General features: G+C 35.2%; 1 long non-coding RNA gene across 1 annotated transcript; it reads left to right on the top strand.

The window, feature by feature from the left end:
• The first annotated feature begins 12,913 nt into the window (after positions 1-12,913).
• Positions 12,914-16,510, top strand: LOC120091827 (uncharacterized). Its single transcript, XR_005485844.2, has 3 exons — positions 12,914-13,232; positions 13,920-14,058; positions 16,295-16,510. It is a non-coding gene; the product is annotated as an uncharacterized LOC120091827 (long non-coding RNA).
• Positions 16,511-23,936: the final 7,426 nt, after the last annotated feature.

The raw sequence follows: 23,936 nt of genomic DNA, 5'->3' as shown, positions 1-23,936 counted from the left end.
ATTTTAAACTTTTAATATCATTTAATTAGTTACTTAATTTCAAGCTTCAATATAAACCAACTTAATAGTTTTAAAAAATTCTGAATTAATTATTTAATAATTAAAATATGATAATATATTATCCATTTAATTTCAAACTTTAATTTAAATCAATATATTATAACGTAATTATCATAATCAAATCTAAATAAAAAAATTGATATTAATAAACTATTTAATTTTTATAAAAAAAATTACCTAATATAACCCTATGACCATCAACTAAAATGACATGAAGGAAATCAAAAGTTTCTTCCCAATAATACTTTTTAGATGGTATAGATAAGGTTGTTCTTCTAAGAAGCCAAAAACAATATTAACCATCTTATATAAAAAAAAAAAACTCAATATTAACAATGTTTACTAAAAATTAATACTATTGACAACTTAAATGATTATTTTTGAACAACATATTAGCAAATTAAATTGTATGCTAATTTTAATGTTTCAAAAATGTACTTTTTAAATAAAATATAGTTGTACCCTTGAACTTTGCCCTTTGTTGCAAAAAACACTTATATATTTTTAAAAGTTACAATATTGTCTTTAAACTTTCATAAATATTTCAAAATTACTATTGGAATAAAAATTCTATAGAGTTCAAATAGAAATCGAGACTCAGAATTATGTATTGATGACCTTAAATGATTTGGTGATCTAAATTTTCTTTCCAGAACATGACGACCTCATTTCATGTCTCAATTTTTCTGTCTAAAATTTTAAATAATTTATATTTCAAAAATAATTTTGGAACATTTGTGAAAGTTAAAGGGCATTATTGTTAGTTTTGAAAGTATTAGAATGTTCTTCAAACAAATGACAAAGTTGAAAGACATTGTTTATAATTTAACCAGAAATATAATACTTGTACTATGTGGTAAATATCTAGGAAGTTCAAAAAAATAGAATAGATAAATAAATGACATATTTTCTTTTAAGAAAAAGGTAGTTAAACAATTTAAATTGTATACTAGCTTTTAAAAAAATGTATTGTTTTAGAGATAAATTAATTTAATTTTATTACACGTTAAAATAAAATATAAGATATCATATAGGATGTTCTACAGAATATAGCAAAAAAAGAAAAAAAATAATAGTAAATGATAGAAAATGAAGTATAAAAATATTTTAAAAAGGGTATTTTGAAATACCTCAAATTTTGTGCTTAATCTCTCTCTCTGTCTCTCACCAACTTTTCTTCGAACTTGTGACCTCTAGATGTGGGAAAATCCACGAGGCCAACCAAGCAACAAAGGAAGTTGGTACCTAGTACACGCGTTTTATTTATTTGTTTGAATAATTAATTTTCAACTTCTCTTTCCTATCGAATTTACTTTGAGGTTTTAAATTTAGGGAATTTGCGATGGATGACAATATCAAAATAGGATTTTGCAATCATATCTTTCATCTTTGATATCTTGCAGCTATGGCAAAATTTGAAAATTTGAAAATTGGTTGGTTTTTTATTCTACAATTGCCCCTCACACATTTTTTTTTTTTTTATCATTTTTTATTTTCTTTGCATCAGGGATGTTATTTTAAATCATCTATTGCTTATGTAGCACATTCCAACATCTTACTTCCATATGTAGACATAGAGTTTGCAAAAAGCTTCACTCTCTACTCCAACGGTAGAATTAATCCTAATCTCTCACTCTCAAACATCAATAATCACATATATTTCTCTTCCTCTCCTCCCATCATCTCCTTCCAATCGTTTAATGCCACACCGAATTGTTCTAATAACATGATAGAAACATAAGTAGAGGGTTAGGATTCATATCTTTAATGGTGTGTCAATAAGCTGACGACAAATGGTGACAAATCATAATTTATTTATTAATTATTCCTAAATTGTGGTTGCAGAGGAAGAGGATTTAGAATCCAAACCAACCAAACAAAATAGAATTCAGAATCCCAATAATACCCTGAATTGGAACTCCTTTCCGGAAGCCTTCCACCTGCTACATGAAAACTACAAAATCCTCATTTGAAAAATCAAGAACACAAAAGAACAAAAAATATTTAACCACTAATTCACATTCCATTGCAACTCTAACACATAACTCACTGAAAAAATTCGAGGTACCAATCCAATCCTAACCATAGAATATCAAATGGGTTAAGTTTGAAAACAAATTACAAGACGAATCTAGCAGAAAAAACACAAAATCAATCATCCGAAAAAGGAAAAAAGCAAAATTACGTACTTGGAAGACTGAAAAGTGAATCGGATCCTTGAGCGACTGATTGGCATAGAAAAAAGGTTGGAAATAAACATGTCGTCGGTGGAGGAAAAAGAGAGGTGGCGTGAATATTAAAATATGATTTAACAATCTCAAAGTACTTACTATCAAATATAAATTGCATGATAATAAGATAGTAATAACAAAATACATAGTATCAAAATAGCAATTATATAGCAATCAAATAGCCGTCAATATCATATAGTAGTCAGACAATAATCATATAGCAATCTGTATCATTAATAATCATCATCAAATAGTAATAATACAACAATTAAATAAAAGTTAGTATCTGATAGTAATCAATTAACAATGAAATAGCAATCAATATCATTGGCATCTAATATCAAATAACAATTAGTATTGTTGACAATCAAATAGCAACTAATATTAAATATCAATTTAAGAAAAATCAAATAGTAAAACAATATCGTTAACAATCTAAATAATCAGATAACAATCAAATAGTAATCAGACAACAATCGGATAAGAATTAGTATTTTTTTTTGGACTTTTCACATTTAGTAATTTGCAAGTCGAACTGTTTTATTATTTTCTACATATTTTAAAATAGGGAGACACATACCTAATTTTTGTATTACTTTTTGATAATAGTGCAATTGCCCCTTAAATTTATTCTAGAAAAATTATTTTAAATGACAACAAAAAATATTTATAAATAATAACAAAATATCACGGTCTATCTATAATAGACTAAGATAGACTACTGTCTATATTTATTTGGATAGACACTGATAGTAGTCTATCGCGGTCTATCAGATAGACAATAAAATTTAACTATATTTATAAATATTTTAGTTCATTTTACTATATTTGAAAACAACCATTTTTTCTATTTATTCTTTGAATTTTCAAACATATTCTCACTCCAAAGAGGTATGAGGTATATTATTTTGATTCTTTTAATACAATTAGGGGATTATTCGAACTATAGAGCTCTTGGCAGATAAAACATCTATATGTTAGTTGAGCTACACTCATTTTGGTCAATCCTTTCTCGGTTGCATCAACTTAATTTAATATTTATTTATTTATTTGTTTTTTTTGATAATACTAAATTCCCATGTTCTTTAATTTTTTAGATAATACCTTAATTATTTTTATTCTTAAATTAAAAAAAAACTAATTAAATAAACGCCATGAAGTCTCTTTTTTCACTCGTCCCACACACCTTGCATCAATGGGGGAAAAAACAAACAAACAAAGGAACCTAATTTCCATTTTTTTTATTATTCTAATTTTACCTTTATTAGTGTATCTAAAGGAATTGAATTCCTCAGCGGAAGCACGTGAGCGTATGTGCTAATAATGTTCGTTTTGGAAAAAATATGAAAAACAGGAAAATAAACTAAATATGATAAACATTCTAATAAACAATATGCTTTACAGGGAAAAAAAGAGACATTACCCCTCGAAGACTTTCTTCAACAATTCATTCTCCGCAATCTTATGAACAACCACGAATGCCCATGTACAGTCACGAATTAGACACTATCACTTGGGCTTCCTTGCTATTTGATGATGAAAAATTAGCCGTCAAAGACTTGATGACTAAAATTATGTGGGACGCAATATGCGATACATGTCTTAAGGTTATGCGTTGATACTCATGCGTCGGTGGTCATGCGTTGGAATGAAACTATGCGTTAACGAATGTATGCGATGACCATGCGTTCCTGTCATAAGTTTTCTTATGCTCACGCCAAGTATAACGCGAACGCAAGTTTCTCGGGTGATCCAAGGTCAAACTCAGGGACTTATAACTAGATGTATGCGGTGATGTGTATGCGGTAGTCGAATAAAAGAATGATGAAGGGTATAAGCTAACACTACTCCTACTCCTAACTAACAGACAATGCAATGAGAAATATGAATGAGAGGTAGAGACACGAAAACCGTTGACGAGTAGTAAATGGATGGAAAATAGATAAAATGTGGGGATGTCTTCATCGCAACCCTTAAGATTGACCGCAAGGGCAACCTCAGCCAACGCAAGCTATGCGATCATGCTACACACACTTGAGCCTAAATCTAGGACGTATGCGATGTGTATGTAAAAGGATCGAGATGACCACATACCGCCACCGTATCCTACTTCTTGGACGCATGCAATGTTCTCTCCATAGGGTGCATACGCTGTGTAATAGCAAACAAAGCTTATTCCTACGTTCCCATTCTTGCTTATGCGTTCCGATCCGCTCTCTCGAGTCTTAGATTTGGATATTAGACTACTCTTCCAAGTATGTCTAAATGATGAATGATGAGCTCATAAGACAAGGTAACCACATAACTTGGCTGACGTAAGATTATTCCTATCTCTAGTGAATACTTGCTTACATTGCTTAACACGACCAACCACTTACCCTTCCCGGCAGTTGGTTGTTGTTGACTTTACTCATAGACAAGCATTGCGTCCGCCTATAGACAGGCGTTGCTACAGCTTCACAATAAGCAAATAAGGTTTTCTCACACACTCGCACAACGCACACCTTCTGGTGGTTTGCTACATGCTTCATATCTCTAATCTGCATGACTAAGTATGCGATACTCTAGCAATCTCACTAAGTGATGCAATGTAATACAATGCATTTATGGTTTACACAAAATAAAACTTAAGACTTTCAAAATTTGAAGAAGCTATTAAAAGTAAGGTGAGCCTTATGATGCTTAGTTAGCGGATGCGATGAATTATACGTCATCATAGATGCATTGCAAAGGAATGCAATCGAGAAAAAAAGAATTTCAAAAGGACAATGCATAAAAGATAACAAGAAAAGAACCTTAGGCAAAATAACGCATGCGATCATGCTTTGGAATTTACGCGATCGAAGCCATGCATTGAAGGATGAAGGGAATTCTTCCATTGTAACCGCACATCGATGAGACTTATTGTTGCACCTACAAAGAACAAACATACCACAACCAAGAAAGCAGCCGCATATCTAAAATAACAATAAAAATAAAAATAAATTAAACTACGAAAGCAAGGTAAAGATAGAGTAGAAGACGTTCTTGGAGAAATTGGAGTGTTGTCACTGCAAGGAGTCTTCTATGCAGGAGAATGCTCTCAACTACTTAGGTCAAGGGATTCGCCCTGACCATTGGAACTTCCGGCAATTGTTGGGCGTATGCGACCGTCATGTGCTTAGAACTACCTTCAGCTCATGTGACTGATTGCCCTTCTATCTTGGGGTAAATACTGGCTTTCAGCGTATCGCCTATACTTCAATATTGGTTGCAACTTGGTCGCACAAGCTACAATACTCTCAAGATAAAAGTTGCCTGCAGAGACACAAAACTCAACAAATAATTAGCTGCCAAGTCCCCGACAATGACACCAAAAACTTGATGACGAAAAATTAGCCGTCAAAGACTTGATGACTAAAATTATGTGGGACGCAATATGTGATGCATTATTAAGGTTATGCATTGATACTCATGCGTCAGTGATCATGCATTGGAATGAAACTATGTGTTAACGAATGTATGCGATGACCATGCGTTTCTGTCACAAGTTTTCTTACGCTCGCGCCAAGTATAATGTGAACGAAAGTTTCTCGGGTGATCCGAGGTCGAACTCAGGGACTTGTAGCTAGATGTATACGGTGATGTGTACGCGGCGGTTGAATAAAAGAATGATGAAGGGTATAAGCTAACACTACTCCTACTTCTAACTAACAGACAATGCAATGAGAAATATGAATGAGAGGTAGAGACACGACAACCGTTGACGCGTAGTAAATGGATGGAAAATAAATAAAATGTGGGGATGTCTTCATCGCAACCCTTAAGATTGACCGCAAGGGCAACCTCAACCAAGCAAGCTATGCGATCATACTACACACACTTGAGCCTAAATCTAGGAAGTATGCAATGTGTATGCAAAAGGGTCGAGATGACCGCATACCGCCACCGTATCCTACTTCTTGGACGCATGCAATGTCCTCTCCATAGGGTGCATATGTTGTGTAATAGCAAACAGAGCTTATTCCTAAGTTCCCCATTCTTGCTTATGCGTTCCGATCCGCTCTCTCGAGTCTTAGATTTGGATTTTAGACTACTCTTCCAAGTATGCCTAAATGATGAATGATGCGCTCATAAGACAAGGTAACTATATAAACTTGGCTGACGTAAGATTATTCCCATCTCTAGTGAATACTTGTTTACATTGCTTAATGCGACCAACCACTTACCCTTCCGGGCAGTTGGTTGTTGTTGACTTTACTCATAACGTCCGCCTATATACAGGAGTTGCTATAACTTCACACTAAGCAAATAAGGTTTTCTCACATACTTGCACAATGCACACCTTCCGGTGGTTTGCTACATACTTCATATCTCTAATCCGCAAGACTAAGTATGCGATACTCTAGCAATCTCACTAAGTGATGCAATGAATGTTAAAGGTGCTAAGCAAAGAAAGATGGAGATAGAATCGAAGGAAACATAGAAATGCATTGAACACACAATGTATTAATTTCTTAATCCAAAATGTAATACAATACAATATAAGAAAAGAAGAGAAAATGAAAGGACCAGTTGGAAGCAATGTCTTGCCTCCAGCAGATGTGTGTCAAGGCTGCCGGTGGTGCCATGGATGGGCGGTGGAGTTGACTCTCTTGAGATCTAACTCTGGCGAAGGCTCCGGTCGTCACTCGGAATGGAGGAAGGAGATGAAGAACTTTCAAGCTTTCTTCTCACGCGTTAGTCTGGATTGCAGGGATCTGCCCTAAGGCGAGCCTCAGGCGAAAAAACCCTAGATGATTTGCAATTATGCTCAATGGCTTCTATTTATAGAGCTAGATCGCCGACAACATTAATGGACTGCTTTGATTCTGACATTCACGGCGCGTTAGTCCTTTTTTGAATCTCCGCTGCTAACGGCGTGGTAGGTGAAATGTCAACATCATCTTTTGATTTTTCTGAGATATGCATTGATACTTCCGTTCCACCAACCTTGCGTTCATCTCTCTTTATGGTTATCGTGTAGCCACAATCGTGCAGTAACCGCATTCACTTGATTACTGCAACTTCTACACGATGACCACAATCGCTTGACGATCGCAACTCCTATGCGATGGACACATGCAGTTGATTACCGCAGCACCAATGCGTTGATGTGTTCGCCTTTGTGATGGAGAGTTTCTCTACATGTGGTCGTCTATGCGATAGCCCGGCTTCCGTGTTTGCGTCCACTTCTCGCGTTATCTACAAAAATAGACAATTGAATACATAATAACGCATAATATTGGGTTAATCGAGATTCTAAATGCTGAATGATGCAAACTCATTTTCTCATGAATTCCTAACATAATTGCTGCATATTCTGCTTAACAGCCCCCATAATTCTAAATAAAAGGCTTAAGATGACATGCATTTCTGCATGTCATCAAAGGTTTCCTGCAGTTTTGTAGCAATGCTGTTATGAACAGGATTGACTACAACCTGACCACTTTGCTAATGAGTTGCAGACTTTCCAGTCCTTGATGAAAGTCAAGGAACAGAAGGGAGAGGCAAATGTTGCCTCGTTCTTTAAGAAATTCTTCAAAGGTTCAACCTCTGGAACTATGTTTGTGCCTTCTTCTTCTAGCTCCAAAACGTGGAAGAAGAAGAAAAATGGAAAGGGGAAAGCTAAGCCACCAGCTGCTTCCTAGAGGGGCAATAAGGCCATGATTGCAAAGGGAATCTGTTTCTATCACAACCAGTAGGGACACTGGAAGAGGAATTGTCCCAAATACTTGGCATAAAAGAAGAAGGCCAAGCAAGGTAAATGCGGTTTACTTGTTTTAGAGACTTGTTTAGTAGAGAATGATGATTCGACCTAGATAATAGATTTAGACGCCACTAACCATGTTTATTCTTCATTTCAGGGAATTAGTTCTTGGCGACAATTGGAGGCTGGGGAGATGACGATGTGTGTAAGAACTAGGCACGCCGTCTTAGCTACTGTAGTGGGAGGACTTCGACTTTGTTTACAAAAATCATATATTATATTAGATAATGTATATGTGGTTCCAAGTTTGAAAAGAAACCTTATTTCTGTAAATTGCTTGCTTGAACAATACTACTCTTTATCTTTCAATGTAAATAAAGTGTTTATTTTAAAAAATGAAGTATACATTTGTTCTGCAAATCTTGAAGATAATCTTTATGTGCTAAGACTGTTAACAACTAAAGCTCTCCTTAATACTGAATTGTTTAAAACTACGATAACTCAAAATAAAAGACAAAAAATTTCTTCTAGGGAAAATGCCCATCTTTGGCACCTAAGATTAAGACACATAAATCTCAATAGGATTGAGAGACTAGTCAAGAATGAACTTCAAAGCGAGTTAGAAGAAAATTATTTACCTATATGTGAGTCATGTCTTGAAGGAAAAATGACTAAAAGATCTTTTATTGGAAAAGGTCATAGAGCTAGAGAACCTTTGGAACTTGTACATTTAGACCTCTGTGATCCGATGAATATTAAGAAAAAATGAGGGTTTGAATATTTCATCACTTTACTAATGATTATTCTAGGTATGGGTATATTTATTTAATGCAACATAAGTCTGAAGCCCTTGAAAAATTCAAGAAGTATAAGGTTGAGGTTGAAAATGCATTAAATAAAACGATTAAAATATTTCGATCTGATCAAGATGGAGAGTATTTGGATATAAAATTCCAAGACTATTTGATAGAGCATGGAATTGTATCCCTCTCTCAGCACCTGGTACACCTCAGCAAAATGGTGTATCAGAAAGGAGAAATCAAAACTTGTTGGACATGGTTCAGTCTATAGTGAATTATGCTTCCTTATTTGACTCGTTTGGGGTTATGCAGTACAGACTACAACTTACATTTTGAACTGTGTTCCTTCCAAAAGTGTTACTGGAACACCTTTGAAATTATGGAATGGTCGTAAAGGTAGTTTATGTCATTACAGGATCTGAGATTGCCCAACATATATGCTTGAGGAAAATTTTAAGAAATTGGAACATTGTTCAAAATTGTGCCTTTTTGTAGGTTACCTCAAAAGAACGAGAAGTGGTCACTTTTATGATCTTAAGGATAATAAGGTGTTTGTGTCAATAAGTGCTACATTTTTATAAGAGAATCACATAAGGGAGCATAAACCTTGTAGTAAGATCGTGTAATAAAACTACTGGACATTCAACAAGAGTTGTTGAAGAGCCCAACACCTCAACAAGAGTTGTTGAAGTTGGTTTATCTAGTAGGTCAGATCTACCTCAAGTGTTGAGGGAACTGCCACGTAATAGGAGGGTGACTGCCTATTCGTTATATGGGTTTAACAGAAATCCTAGCTATTGTAGCTGACGGAGATGTTAAGAATCCATTGTCTTACAAAAAGGCAATGGAGGATGTTGACAAAGATGAATGGATCAAAGCAATGGATCTTGAAATGGAGTTTATATACTTCAATTCAGTTTGGGATCTTGTAGATCAAATTGATGGGGGTAAAACCTATAGGTTACAAGTGGATCTACAAGAGAAAATGGGTTGCTGATGGGAAGGTACAAACTTTTAAGGCTAGACTTGTGGCAAAGGGTTATACCCAAGTTGCGGGAGTCGACTATGAGGAGACTTTCTCACCTGTTGCTATGTTGAAGTTTATACAGATACTCCTATCCACTTCCTCATATTATGACTATGAGATTTGACAAACAGACGTTAAGATTGTTTTTCTGAATGACAATCTTGAGGAGACCATTTATATGGAGCACCTAAGGGATTCATAACCCAAAGTCAAGAGCAAAAGATTTGCAAGCTTAATTGGTCCATTTATAGATTGAAGCAAACTTCTCGATCTTGGAATATAAGATTTGATATTGCGATCAAATCTTATGCTTTGATCAGAATATTGATGAGCCTTGTGTTTCCAAGAAAATTATTAACGGTTTAGTAGCTTTTCCTGTGTTGTATGTAGACAATATTCTACTAATTGGAAATGATATAGGTATGCTGACTGAAATTAAGAATTGGCTAGTGACCCAATTCCAAATGAAATATTTGGGAGAGGCACAGTTTGTTTTGGGCATTCAAAATCAATATAAGCAAGTTGATCCTTCATGAGTTGTTCATAATTATAGTTGGGTCAAATTTCTATTTTACTCTTGTAATCATCTATTTTCCTTAAGTACCACTAATTCATCTAATGAACAATTTGTTTATGGTTCAATCATAAACTAAGCCTTTCTCAGTTAGTGAGAGTGTGGGGCCCTTTGTTTAAGACCCAAAATCAATACTTAAGAGAACTACTTATCTACTTATCCTATATAGGAAAAAGTAGATTCTATCTTGTGAAGTTATGTTCCCAACTCCCCATTTAGTCAAGTCCCCAAAATGGTAAACTATTGAGTCGGCAACTTGAGCCACTCTCACCCATGAAAATCAAAGGACTGACCTCACAGACAAGAGTTTATAACTGGCTCGGGATTAAGATCGAGTCACACATTATCATCCTATGAAATATTAATCTCATCAATTAACAGATTTACAAATAGATCAAATATTTCTCGGTTCGATCTTATACAAACTCTTTGTATAGAATACTTCCACTCTCTTGTCTCCATATGAACGGTTTGGATCAAACCATTTGTAAATATCCCAATGTGGACCATATCATAGTGTCATCAAGATAAGATACCCAACCTTACCTTTTAGGTTATCTCTTGAAAATGATCCACCTTATCTGTCAACTACATACTGTTCAAGACTATATATGATAACATTGGATTTTTTTAATTAATGGATAAATTAATATTGCACAACTAATTATTTAATTAATCAACTAATAAATTAAGAGGCTTTATGGCACAAATTTCAATAAAATATTAGTGTATTATTATTCTATCAACATTAATGAATTTCATATCAAGTATAACATTGGTGTATCATTAGAATCGGTATTTCTTAAAAATAGATTTGTTAAAATATATCATTAGTATATCAAAATCTATTTAAAATTCAACTTCTAGTTTAACATTGGTGTATCAATAATTTATCAACATTCATTCAAAATGGTTATCAATATGATTAATTCGTTATAAGTTGATGAAATGTACTAGAAAAAAATACTCTAAAACAAGTTAATACAAATTTAAATTAAGTCCATGGATAATAGCAAATGCATAAACACTTATTGATCGATAAATATGGTATATGAATGATAACTTTTGTATATCAGTTGTATAACTTATATATTTCATAATTGGTGTATTAGTTAGTTGATATACCAAATATAAAACATATCTATTGACTGATATAAAAGATATAAAGTATCATATATACTATTGATATACATGTTGAGATTTGACCCCATAAGTGGGACCGCCACTAAAGGAACCATGAAGTCCGCAGCGGAAGCAGGATCATCCAGAAAATACAGCAAACCAAAGGGATACCACCAAGAGGTAATCATCTGTATTCTCTGTAAGGGATGAAAATTATAGGAGGAGTGGGCTCTATGTATTTTGGGAGAGGGAGAATAGTAATTAAGAGAGGAAGAGAGGTAATCTTACAGGGACATCTTGCAGCACATTCAAAGACATTCTCCGAGTCTGTGGCCAAAGGAAAAAGAAGATATCCCATAATTTACAAAATCATACATCCCACACACGTTTTTCTGAGAGAAAATAAAGAGGAGGGAGTTGTAACTTCCTCCCTTTAATTTTGAAAATTTAAATTTAAATTAAAATAAATTTAATTTAAATAATAATTAGATATACATATAATAAGTATACCATACAAAATCTTCTACTTGCCCTAGACTAGATGTGGCATATCCCGTAGACCTATACTCTGCAAGTGACCTTGAAACACATTAGCCATGAGGGCTTTTGTATATGAATTAGCAAAGATGTGCGTCAAAGCTATATGTGTGATGATCATGTCCCCTTGATGCACAATCTTCCAAATGATATGGTATTTCTGCTCTATGTGCTTCTCACGCTTGTGACTCCTAGGCTCTCGAAAATTAGCCACAATACCACGATTATCACAATAAAGGGTGATGAGCTTAGACATGTCTGGAAGCATTTCCAGATCCATCAGGAGCTTCCTGAGTCACACAGCTTCACAAGATCTACGTACTCAGTCTCCATAGTGGAGTTAGTAATACACCACTGCTTGGTGCTCCTCCAGACTACTGCCCCTTAGTTAAGAGTGAATACTGATCCTGATGTGGATTCCCTAGAATCCTTATCAGTCTGGAAATCAGAGTCTGTGTATCCTGTATGGATCAAATCCTTAGAACCACACACGAGCATGTAGTCCCTCGTTCTCCATAGATACTTGAGGATATTCTTAACTAGGGTTGACAAAAAAAAAACTCGTGGGGTGGGTCCCCGCAGGCCTCGATCCGTTTGAGTCAGGGATTCTCCGGTTTGACCAAGAGCGGGGTCAAACTGAGGAATATTTTCGGGTCCCCGTCCAGGGACGGGGAAGGTATCCCCGCCCCGACCCCGACCCCGATCCCGATTAAAACTCGATCCCGGTTTGATATATTTATATTTTTTAAAATAAATATTTATAATATATGATATAATTGATTTATATTAATGTATTGCAGCCCAAAGATTAATTATCCAAACTCAAAGCCCAACTCCCAAGCCAAGCTCAAACCTAAAATCTAAAAAAGCCCTAAACTATCATTATTTTATCCATTCCATTCTCATTCCAACTAAGTCTTCAAGTCTCCAATCGAATGGCAGCAGCCTCCATCTTCATCTGAAGAAGCTCCCTGCCGGCTACCACTGCCCCTATTCTGCTCGTGCTTTGTGCTCGCCTCCCAAGCCAAGTCCGGCCGAGTTCCACGCCAAGTCCCTTCGCGTTCAATGTTCAACGTTCGTTCGTCATCGCTCAACATCAAGCCGTCGACGTTCGTCACCCACCGTTCATCACCAGCTTGTCAAAATTGCTAAGGTACTTGTCCATCTTTTTCATTATTGATTGGTTATTTTAACTTCCATTTCCTACTCAATTATGAACATATAGATTACAAACGTTAAACAGCTTCCAATTATTTTGAAATTCTGATAAAATTTTCTTAAACTTTCCAACTAAAAGCAAAATAAATCCTAATAAATTAAAATACGCCTTTATAAGTAAACTAGAATCTTTATAAGTAAACTAGAATTGTTCTTTATGTCATATCAGACTACGAAAAATGGTTCATGACTATGATCCGAATAGCACAAATCAGCTCATGTATGCGGGGAGGGGGTGAAATTTACACAAATTTCAATTCAAACTTACTCAATGGTTTCTTGCAGAGCACCTGGAACCCTCTGCTCTTCATTATATGTTACTGTTTAACATGAAGTTCCAGGTGTTCCTTTAATTATATGTTGCTGGCCAATTCAACTTCAATTTTATGTTATTATTTAACACCTTCATATGATTCCATAACTCCTAAATTGCATAATACGGATGAAATAGAAAAAAGAAAGCCCTTTACAGTAATTGGGAAAGTGATAAAAAAAATGCATGTTTTCTTGACAATAAACCAAATCTTTTCCTAAACTCTTCATGAATATGTTTTTTGTTCATTCATCTGTTATCTTTCGTTGTATTAAACTTGTCTTCCTGTTCCCATGATTTATATTGCAGGCATAGCCATAAGTCATGGTCAAGATTTATCAACACCGATAATCAGCGTCTTGTATCCCCCGAGGTCACCGTTCGTCACCGTTCACTGCTACCTATCATACTGTTTACCGCTCTCCAGTCCAGTCTCCACAGTAACTCGGTAAATCATGATTTTTAGGAGTCATTTATTGAAACCTTTTAAAATATCATTTTGGTTCTTATAATTCAGTTTGGGGTTTGTTTAATTTTAGTGCATATATTTTTAAATGTTCAAATTGAGTTCTTATATTTTTAATAAATCTTAAATTTAATCCCTCAAAGTTAAATTTTATCAAAATTTGTTAATAATAATAACAATTTCATGTAAAGAATATATATGAATATGTTTACCAAATTTATACTGAAAAATGGTAATAACAGAAATTATTGTTATTTAATGTTGAAATTATTGTGTTTTACTATTGGAATTTATTTTAAAGTTGAACTCTTTGAATCTTTGTGTATGTTAAGATTTATTTTAAAATTATTGTTTGAATGCTAGAAGGTATTATTCACAAGCATATATTTTAAAAAAATAGAATTATGTTTGTCATTTGTGTTTTTTGCTTTTATTGTTTGAAAATTAAGTCTAAGTCTAAAGAGGGTTTTAAAATTAAATCTTTGATAGGTTGAAAACAATGTCTTCATCACCTTCTACAAATAAAGATTCTCCAAGTCTAATTTCAAGTCCAATTCCAAGTCCAATCCCAGATCCAACCCTAAATTCAACCCAAAATTCAACCCCAAATTTAACTTCATGCTCCTCAAATGATGATAATTTGAATGTTGATAATTGTGTTATTCTTGGTGAGGATATTGGGAAGGGATCTTTAAAAAGGAGATTGACATCGGTTGTTTAGAACCATTTTAAGAAGCAAAAAATAAATGGAGAAGACAAGGTGGTTTGTAATAATTGCAAATGAAAATTAGGGGTGAAGGTAAAAATGGAACCAAATATTTGCATGACCATATCAAGATATGCCCATATAAAGGACAAAAGGACATACGACAATCACTATTGAATCCTAACAGAGAGAAAAACAATACATTGGGTTTATATAACTTTGATCAGGAAGCTGCAAAAAAAACATTAGCTATGATGATAATAAAACATGAATATACTCTCTCAATAGTTGAGCATGAAGGTTTTATGGAATTTTGTAATGTCATCCAACCGTTATTTAAGATGGTGTCAAGAAACACAATAAAGAAGGAGATTTTGAAAATTTACGAGATTGAGAAGTTTAAAACCATGATAATGTTGAATGAGATCAAAGGAAAAATTGCCCTTACAATGGACATGTGGACTTCCAACCACCAAACAAAAGGTTATATGGCTGTCACTGCATATGTTGTTGATGATAGTTGGATTTTGCAAAACAAAATGATCAGGTTTATATATGTTCCTTCTCCACACACTTCTAAGACGCTTCATGAAGAAATAATGGAATGTCTATTAGACTAGAATATTGATCGAAAATTGTCATTTGTAACAGTAGATAGTTGTAGTACAAATGACTCTATGGTTAATATGCTTGTTGATAGTTTGTGTGGAAACTTAATATTGGATGGGAGTTTATTTCATATGTGATGTTGTGCTCATATTCTGAACTTAATTGTGAAAGATCGGTTGGCGGTGATAGGAGATGGGATTGTAAGAGTTCGTAGTAATGTGTGTTTTTTGGTGCATCCACAAAAAAAAAAAGAAAAGAAAAAGGAGAACTTTGAGGAAACTTCTCGTCAATTGAATGTTTATGATGGTCAGATGTTGAGTCTTGATTTTTGTACTAAGTGGGATTCTACATATTTTATGTTAGCCATTGCATTGAAATACAAAGCTATTTTTTATCGATTAAAATAACGAGAACCAAAATACAAATGTTTGCTCTTGGATCAAGATTGGGTATTAGCAAAAGAGATATGTGAGCCATATTACCCATCCTGTTATCTAGTGTTGCATCAAAGACTGCTTTTAGTACCTGTGATAGGATTGTAAGTCTACATCATAACAAACTTCATCCGAAGACAATAGAGACTTTGATGTGCGCTCAAAATTGGATTGCAACTAAAGTTTTGACAGGGATGTTAGTTTGTTTATTTTGTTTTACCTCTTTTTAGCACTTAATATATTAATAAATATTTTCTTTTATTATAAATATGTGACAATATAAGGTACTAGCACGGAAAAAGAAATGATTAAACATTTAGCAACTATTTTAGAAAATGCAGATGATTCTGATGAAGATAGGTATACTCAAGGATTAACATTATTTTTCTATGACACTTTTTAAAGCTTGTTGTCTAGTTTTTTTTTTTTTTTTTGGTGACATTGTTTGTTAATTATATTTTAAATGTAGGAATAATACTCACAACTAAAGATGGAATGATGGCAAGAAAAGAGAAAATTTTGATTGTAAAGTCATCGGTGAAGAGAGAAAGACGAGTAATTTATGATTGTGGTTGTTGAATTTGTAATTGTATAAGACATTTACCTCTAATTGACCTCCAACTTTTATTCAAACTTTATTTAATTTAAGTTGTAAACTTATTTAATGGATTTGTGAGCTTCTAAATTGTGTTTATTTCATAGATTAGTCTATTAAATATTTTTTTACTAGTCAAATTTTAAATAAAATCACTCAAATTAAAAAAAATGTCAATAGGGGAATCACCGTGGAAAAACAGGGAATAGATTCCCGCGGGGACCCCGTTTCCCCGATAGGGATGGAGGTGAATTTTTCCCACGGGGTTGGGGATGAAGGACCCCTCCCCCACGCCCCGTCCCTGTTGTGGATGATGCCTAAAGTCTCGTGTCCTATAGTTTGTAAACAGTTTGTACAAACGCATGTGATATATAATATATGATATTTACTTCACTTCTTGATTTTGCTCATATTGGATGTTTTATTTGCTTTACCACAAACCAATAAACTAAAATCCCTGGTTGTCTGGTCTATAGTATATGGATATAGGAGGGAAACCTTATCCTGGTAATGCTACGAATGTGGTCCGCTTTATAGAATAGTTACAAGTATTGTGATTTGTCACATGGTCTGATCTGATCATTTGTGTAGGAGACATAAGAGTGGGGGCATCCTATACAAAGAGTTTGTATAAGACCTGACCATGAAGTGTTAACATCTCGTTATATAACGCCGTTCATGACAGATTCACTTCACTAGGATAACCATAGATAACATGACCTCAATCTTGAGTGAGTTCGGAACTCCTGCCATTGAGGGCAGTCCTTTGATTTACATGGGTGCGAGTGGCCAGGTTGCCGACTCAAACCTACCATTTTGAGGATTCGTCTGATTTAAGAGCTGGGAACTTAGCTACACAAGGTGGAATTCACTTCTTCCCCAAAGTAGGGGTAAGTAGATAGATAGCTCCCTTAAGGGCTGATCCCGGGGCTTGAATGATGTGGCGCCACATACTTTCTCATGGCCCGAGAGGTGTTGACACATAGTTGGACTATGTTGTATTGTTCATTAGAGGGATCGGTGGTACTTAAGGAGTGAGATGTAACTATAGGGGCAAAATGGTAAATTGGCCTAGTTATACTTACGAGCATCTGTGAAGGATTATTGATAAGAAGAGTTCAACTGTCGGTCTTTAGTGGAATGCCTAGCAGTTAACGGATGGTAGATCTTGTGGTTAAAAAGTTTAGTCAGCTATTCACGTATTGTTGGAGCTTCGAGCCATAGGTCCATAAGGTTCTCTTGGAAACTTGGATAAAAGTTGAGAATAAGTTTTTGGGTCAGTTTGAAATGTTTAAATTGACAAGAGAGAGTTCGATTATATATGATATAATTGAACTGGTTAATTATATATGATATGATTAACTAAATGTATAAGATATATTAATCTAGAGAAAATTGGATATAAATATGATTTATATCAAGTAGAGGAGAAAGCACTATGATTAATATATGATATCAAACTATAGGTTATGAATATAATATGATTATATCTATTATTTTATTAATTGGATAGTTATGAGATAATTGTCCACCGTTTTCTCCCAAATCATACGTTAGTGGGAAGTTCAATTCGGTGTTCATAACTGAAGAATAAAATGAAAATAATTTTCATTTTACAAGATATACGCATAATTGCTCACGGTGTGATTAGCATTCGATCACATAGTACTTGAGAGCCTATACGATAGTGCATCACGTTTACTAAACGATTGCACACTTGCATGTACATTCTCTAAACGATCGTTTATCATTTCCTAGACGATCGCTTAGCGCCCGAGCCTAACTAAATGATCACATAGACGATCGCTTTGCTTTTCCTACACGATCGTGTAACTCGACTAAACGATCAAACACCCCGACTATACGATAGTCTTTTACTTCTCCCACTTGCTTGATCTTTTGTACACGATAGTTTTTCCTCCTCACCTCTACCAAATTCGAACAAAGCCAATCCTTTGGATTCTCACTCCCAGAATACTGAGGGCTCCGAGTGGTGGTGTCGTCCCCATTTTCTGGTGTTCGTGCGAAACCGGTTGTGGTAGACGACGGGAGAGTTGCTGAACGATTGCCTGATGTTCCAGCGAGAGTAGTTCGTTTGTGGAGAGAGTGAGATTTCAAGTGAAGAAAGTCTTCAACTGGTATGTTCTCTCGGTCTCTTGTTTATTCATCCTTAAGCATGCCAGTAATTTAGTGCTGTTAATGCATATTTGTATGTCTGAATGTATATGTGGAAATTCTGTCACAATGAATTGGAAAGATCCGCTTCAGCTCATAGGTACTCTTGTATAAGAATTCCCTCAATTGGTATTAGAGCCAGGTTTCTGATATTCCAAATTCATTGCTGTAAAGAATTGCATTTAAATTCTTGGTGGGTGAAAACATGTTTACTCTCTATTTTAATTGTTAATTCATTTGTGGATTAATGGAGTTTTCTGGGATGAAACCTCAGTTTGTTAAACTATTTTACATTCTAGTTAATTGTAAAGGCCCCTGTGTTTTTTGGCATAATTAATTGCTATCGAGTCTATAATTTCAAATTTAGTTTGAGTTTTGAGTCGTTCGTGAAGAAGTTCGGAGCAAGGGTCACTGTTCTTTGAGGAAAAAGACGACCAAGCGTTGGTCGGGTCGTTTAGACGATGGGGTAGACGATCGCTGAGTATCGGATGCTCTGGTGTTGTTTAACGCATGCGCGCACTAGACGATCGTATAGCTCAGTAAGCCTCATTGCTTAGTCATCGACTATATGATTGCGGAGTAAAATGCATGGTAAATCGTTTACCTTTCGTGTGTTATGTGATCATCTAGACGATCAAGCTTCGCAAGCTCGTTGTTGTCTAAGCGATCGTGTAGCATTTGCGCTATCGTCTAATGTGTGCTAAACAATCGTTTACCTAGAGGCATTTACTAAATGATGGGAGCTTCACCCAGTGGTTCAAGATGCGGTTCGCCTGTGAACCGGTTTGCTCTGTGGAAAAATGTAATAGATAGAATTTTTCATTCTGATTTTTTGTTGGTTCATCCCGGTCCATTAATCTGTGGTTTTATACATGCGATGTATGTTTATTTTATATGTCATATGGTATGCACATGTAGAAAAAAACCACCTTAAGTTATGCATTGGTCATGCATCATCTCTTTATTATAAATGTTATGATTTAAAGAAGCATGATTTAAATTATGTAAGAGCATGCTTATGCATCATATAATATAGGAGTTATATTTATGCATGCATAAAAGCATTAACATGCATCATCTTTATATTATAATTGTTATAGTATAAGGGTGTATGGAAAGTATGTTTGGTTAGTTATTAATTGTATATAAAAGTTATGTATAGTAATGATCGGATATTGCATGAAGCATGACACATAGGTTACTTTATAAGCGTTATAAATACCTTGTTGTGTGGCAATGTGTTTTAGTTGTTTCGTTTTAAAGGTTAAAGAGAAATTAGAACTAAAAGCTACAAGAAAAACATGCATGTTTACTTAGGTTTAATTCATGGTTTTAAAATGTTTAAAACTTGGATGACATAGACCTGAGATCACAGTTTTAATATGATTAGCAACCCTTAGGCTTTAATCTTTTAATCACTTTAATAGGATTAAATTGACTAATAAAAGGTTAAAGTGTAGCAAATCTATCTATAAGGGATCTTTTGTCTAAGGCGGGTTCTGTTTAGGCTGGATATTTAAGTTGACGGAAACGTAACACCCCTATCTGGGAACCTACCTGGAAAGGTGAATTAGATAGATTTGATGCATGCATGCAAGTTAAGGATAGTCCATTAGAGTGTTTAAATGTGACTACTTGAACTTGTTCTATTTCATAGACAAAAGTTGTTTACGAGCAGACTTAAAAGATGACTTAGACTAAAATTAGAAGCCGAATTGTCTAGGTTAATGAACCCCTAGGTAGAACATTCAACGGGAGGTACTTGGGGCATATGATGCATCATTTAAACCTTTCACGTTTCTCCCTTGTCCATACCGTGAGATCTACCCCCAGCCTCGTGGCACCTTGGGAGTGTCCCCCTAAAGGATGGTGTTTGGATAGGTCAATATCAAAGTGGATGGAGAGAGTGTTCATAGTAAGTGGGAGTGGGAAGTGCGACAACATATATCATGGTCTCTCTCGTTGGATTGAATAAAGTTTATGTGCATCGCCTCGAGACACTCTGGGAGTGTCCCCCTATAGGATGGCAGTTTTGCACGTTTCTTTATTTGATCTTCTGCAAGAGAATAAGGTTACTTAGTCTCTTGTCTTAATTTGCTTATTCCCTATAGTGGGCTCATTAGGGCGAGACTCTGGCACTAAAAACGAGGTACGCGGAATTGGTAAGGGTTAACATTTTTGGACCAAATAAATGGTTGCTGTTAGGTTCAGTTCCAAGAGTTGGTTCTGCCTGATGGTTGAAAATGTCTCATCCCAGTGAAGGGACATCTGATCACCCCGCCGATGACGTTTGTCCTGTGTTTTAATAAACTTTGTATTTCCATCTGCTTTTGAATATGATGATGCTCTATGCACTCAAGTGCTTTGCGATAAAGATATTTTGCGATACTACGTTCTAAGAGTATGCGTTGATGATAATATACTTCGTAGTATGCAATGATGTAGTGTGTGTCACAAGCTTTCTCGTGCTGGAACCAAGTATAATTCCAACGCAAGTTTCTCAGGTTGACCTGAGGTCGAACACGGGGATTGTTGTTGTTTAGATGCAATACTAATGTGGTAAATGCGACCGGTTATCATAAAGAATAAAAAATTATGGGTTTGTGCAGAAAATGTAAATTGCGATGAAATGTAAAAATGCGTTAAAGTAAATTACGTTGATAAAATATATGTCTAAACTTCTAATGATACAGGGTGAGGACTGGCTGTGAAGTTGTACAAAAGGATCTAATGAATGTGGTGGCAAATCTTGTGAATGAATCAGAAAAAGAATGAGTTGAGGGCAAGGACATCGCAAGTTCATTAATCTTGTTAAGGACGCAACTAAGGTTCCGCTTTCCCTTGGCGTATTACACCTTTCAGTGATCGGCCGGGTTCCCATATGTCTATGGTGAAACAGAGATGAACGTAACGAACGTAAGGTTGTTTCCATCTCTCGAAATACTTCTCACTTTAGTTAACGCATTCTTCCAACCTTCTCTCGATAGACGGAATAACATCTTCACTTCTACTCTCACAGGTGAAAATGTCGTAGAGCATGCTTTAGCTAAACTTGGCCGATTACCTTAACAAGGATTAACTCACTCGCTTAATCCTTCCCCTTTACCCAGGGGATTAAGAACACATGATGGAGAAAATGGATGATAAATATGTGGAAAGGAGTAGAGGGATGATAATGATGACGATAATGGTATTTAAATCTAAAGATCAACGTTTGGTACATGATTTGTGAATGAAAGATTAAAGAAGATGAACATAGTAGATGAATTAAAGAATAGAAACAAATACGGAAAGAGTGTCAATGTCTTGACACAGATCCTGATCGGAGACGTTGTGCTTACCGGCGTGTGGATGAGATGGAGTGGAAAGCTTCCCTCTCAGGCTTGCTTTCCAGATCGAAGTGACCTCTTGCATAGAGCTTCTGCTTCGGGAATGGGAAGAATTTCTTGCTCAGAGACTCATCTTTCAGCCTTGTCTCGTCGTTCTCCCAGATTTTCTCTGTAAAATCTCTTTAGACCAGCCTTCTTTGCAATGAATTCAAGGAAGCTATTTATAGACCTCGACTCTTGTATTGGTGGTCCCACTGTGTAATTCATATAATTCCTGCGATGGCGTAATGGAAAAATCCTCTCTGCTCCACGATCAATTTGTCAGAATCGTACAACTGAAAAGCTGTACACTTGTCAGAATCGCCCGCGAATGCGTTGCTCTTCACATCTTCGATCGATCGCCGCATGCGATATAGTTGTTTTGATTACCGCATGCGGTGGAAATGCGTTGGTCGCTAGAATCCATGATCGATCGTCGCATGCGCTGCAATTACGTTGATCTTTCTTCGTTCTGGATCGATTGGCGCATGTTGTGTATATGAGTTGTACATTTTGTCCTTGAGCAATTAACGCATACGTTGACCTATTTTCTGCAAAACAAAGACTTGGACATTCCATTTCCATTGCAATGGGGTTAGTGGGTGTGTTCACGACACTTTATAATTTTCGCATTTCTAAGCCAATTCTTATACTATCGACGCAACTTTTCCTTCTTTTTGCCGCATAATCTAAATAAAACAGCATAAATAACTTGTATTTCTACAAGTTATCACACCCAAATTTAGATATATGCTTTTCCTCAAGCATATCTTCGACTAAGGCAATTCCACTCAACTCCCATCTTAACTTTGCGTCGATCGGCTACTCCGAATGCTCCACCTCTGCAAAATTACTCAACACCACAAGTTCCTTCTATCCTTTAACATTTGATCACATGCTCTACTTTATTCTTATCTACAACAAACCTCTACCCAAAGTTCTCTTCTAGTTTCGAGAAGAATGTTTTAACTCTTCTTGCAAAACCAACGAAGTGCGTCCTTATGCGATGGCCTGGTTTATGTCATCTTATTAGAGAATGTTGATCATGGTTACACCCTTTATTTTGGCTTGCTCCCACGAGTGTCATGCGAGCATCCAACTTCGGTTGTGTACCAATCTCAACTTCAACTCTTGATCCTTAGCCAAGTTTTACTTTTGCTGGTAAGAGGAGTTGTTTCTTTTATCCTTATTTTCTCTTTTTTTTTTTTTTTTTTTTTTCATATTGCGTCGATCCTGGAAATCTACCTTTGTTTCGACTTACTCCCATAGGTGTCACGTGAACATCCAACTACGAGCAGGTTCCTTTCACGACTTAAGTCTTATCAGGTTGGGATTTTCCTTTGCGCTGACATTGAAGTTTTTATGATTTTTTTATGATAGTAATGAATGCATTTGCCTGATATTGTTGCATCCGCTTGATCGCATCTGCTCAGACCTTCCCCATCCTCAAATTTAGAGATACGCAAGGTCTTCATTGCATTGTTTTGGACAGAAAAGACAAAACACTTAGTCAAAATTTTGAAAAGAAGGTTTGAGCAGACTCTTGAAATAGCAAAAGTAAAGAAGAGCTATTGCAATAAATTGTCTAAGTGTTAGTTAGAAAATGCAATGTATAAAGAAATATTGCTAAGGGTATGCATACTACTCATCATGACAGCGCAATTAACAACGCAAAATAAAAGACAAGAATTACCGCAATAATTGACAAAAGATGATAAAATAAAAAAGGCTAATGCATATGGAAAGAATAATTAGTCTGTTGTATAAAATTTGACTAAGTATACAAAGAATTACAATCATCGCAACACAAAATTTTAGCATGTACAAAAGAATTCAAGGTATAGCTTCTATATATATATATATAAAATAATAATAATGAATGAATGAATGGCCGCAACGAAAAATTGCAGAATTGTGGAGAAGGTGGCACACCCCCAAATTTAGAGTTGTGGCAGGGGATCTTGAGGAGGATG

This window comes from Benincasa hispida, chromosome 11 (assembly GCF_027475165.1).
Source record: "Benincasa hispida cultivar pf3 chromosome 11, pf3_genome.v1.1, whole genome shotgun sequence".
Classification (NCBI taxonomy): domain Eukaryota; kingdom Viridiplantae; phylum Streptophyta; class Magnoliopsida; order Cucurbitales; family Cucurbitaceae; genus Benincasa; species Benincasa hispida.
The sequence above is the reverse complement of the archived record's forward strand: the minus strand, read 5'-3'. Positions and strand labels throughout refer to the sequence as shown.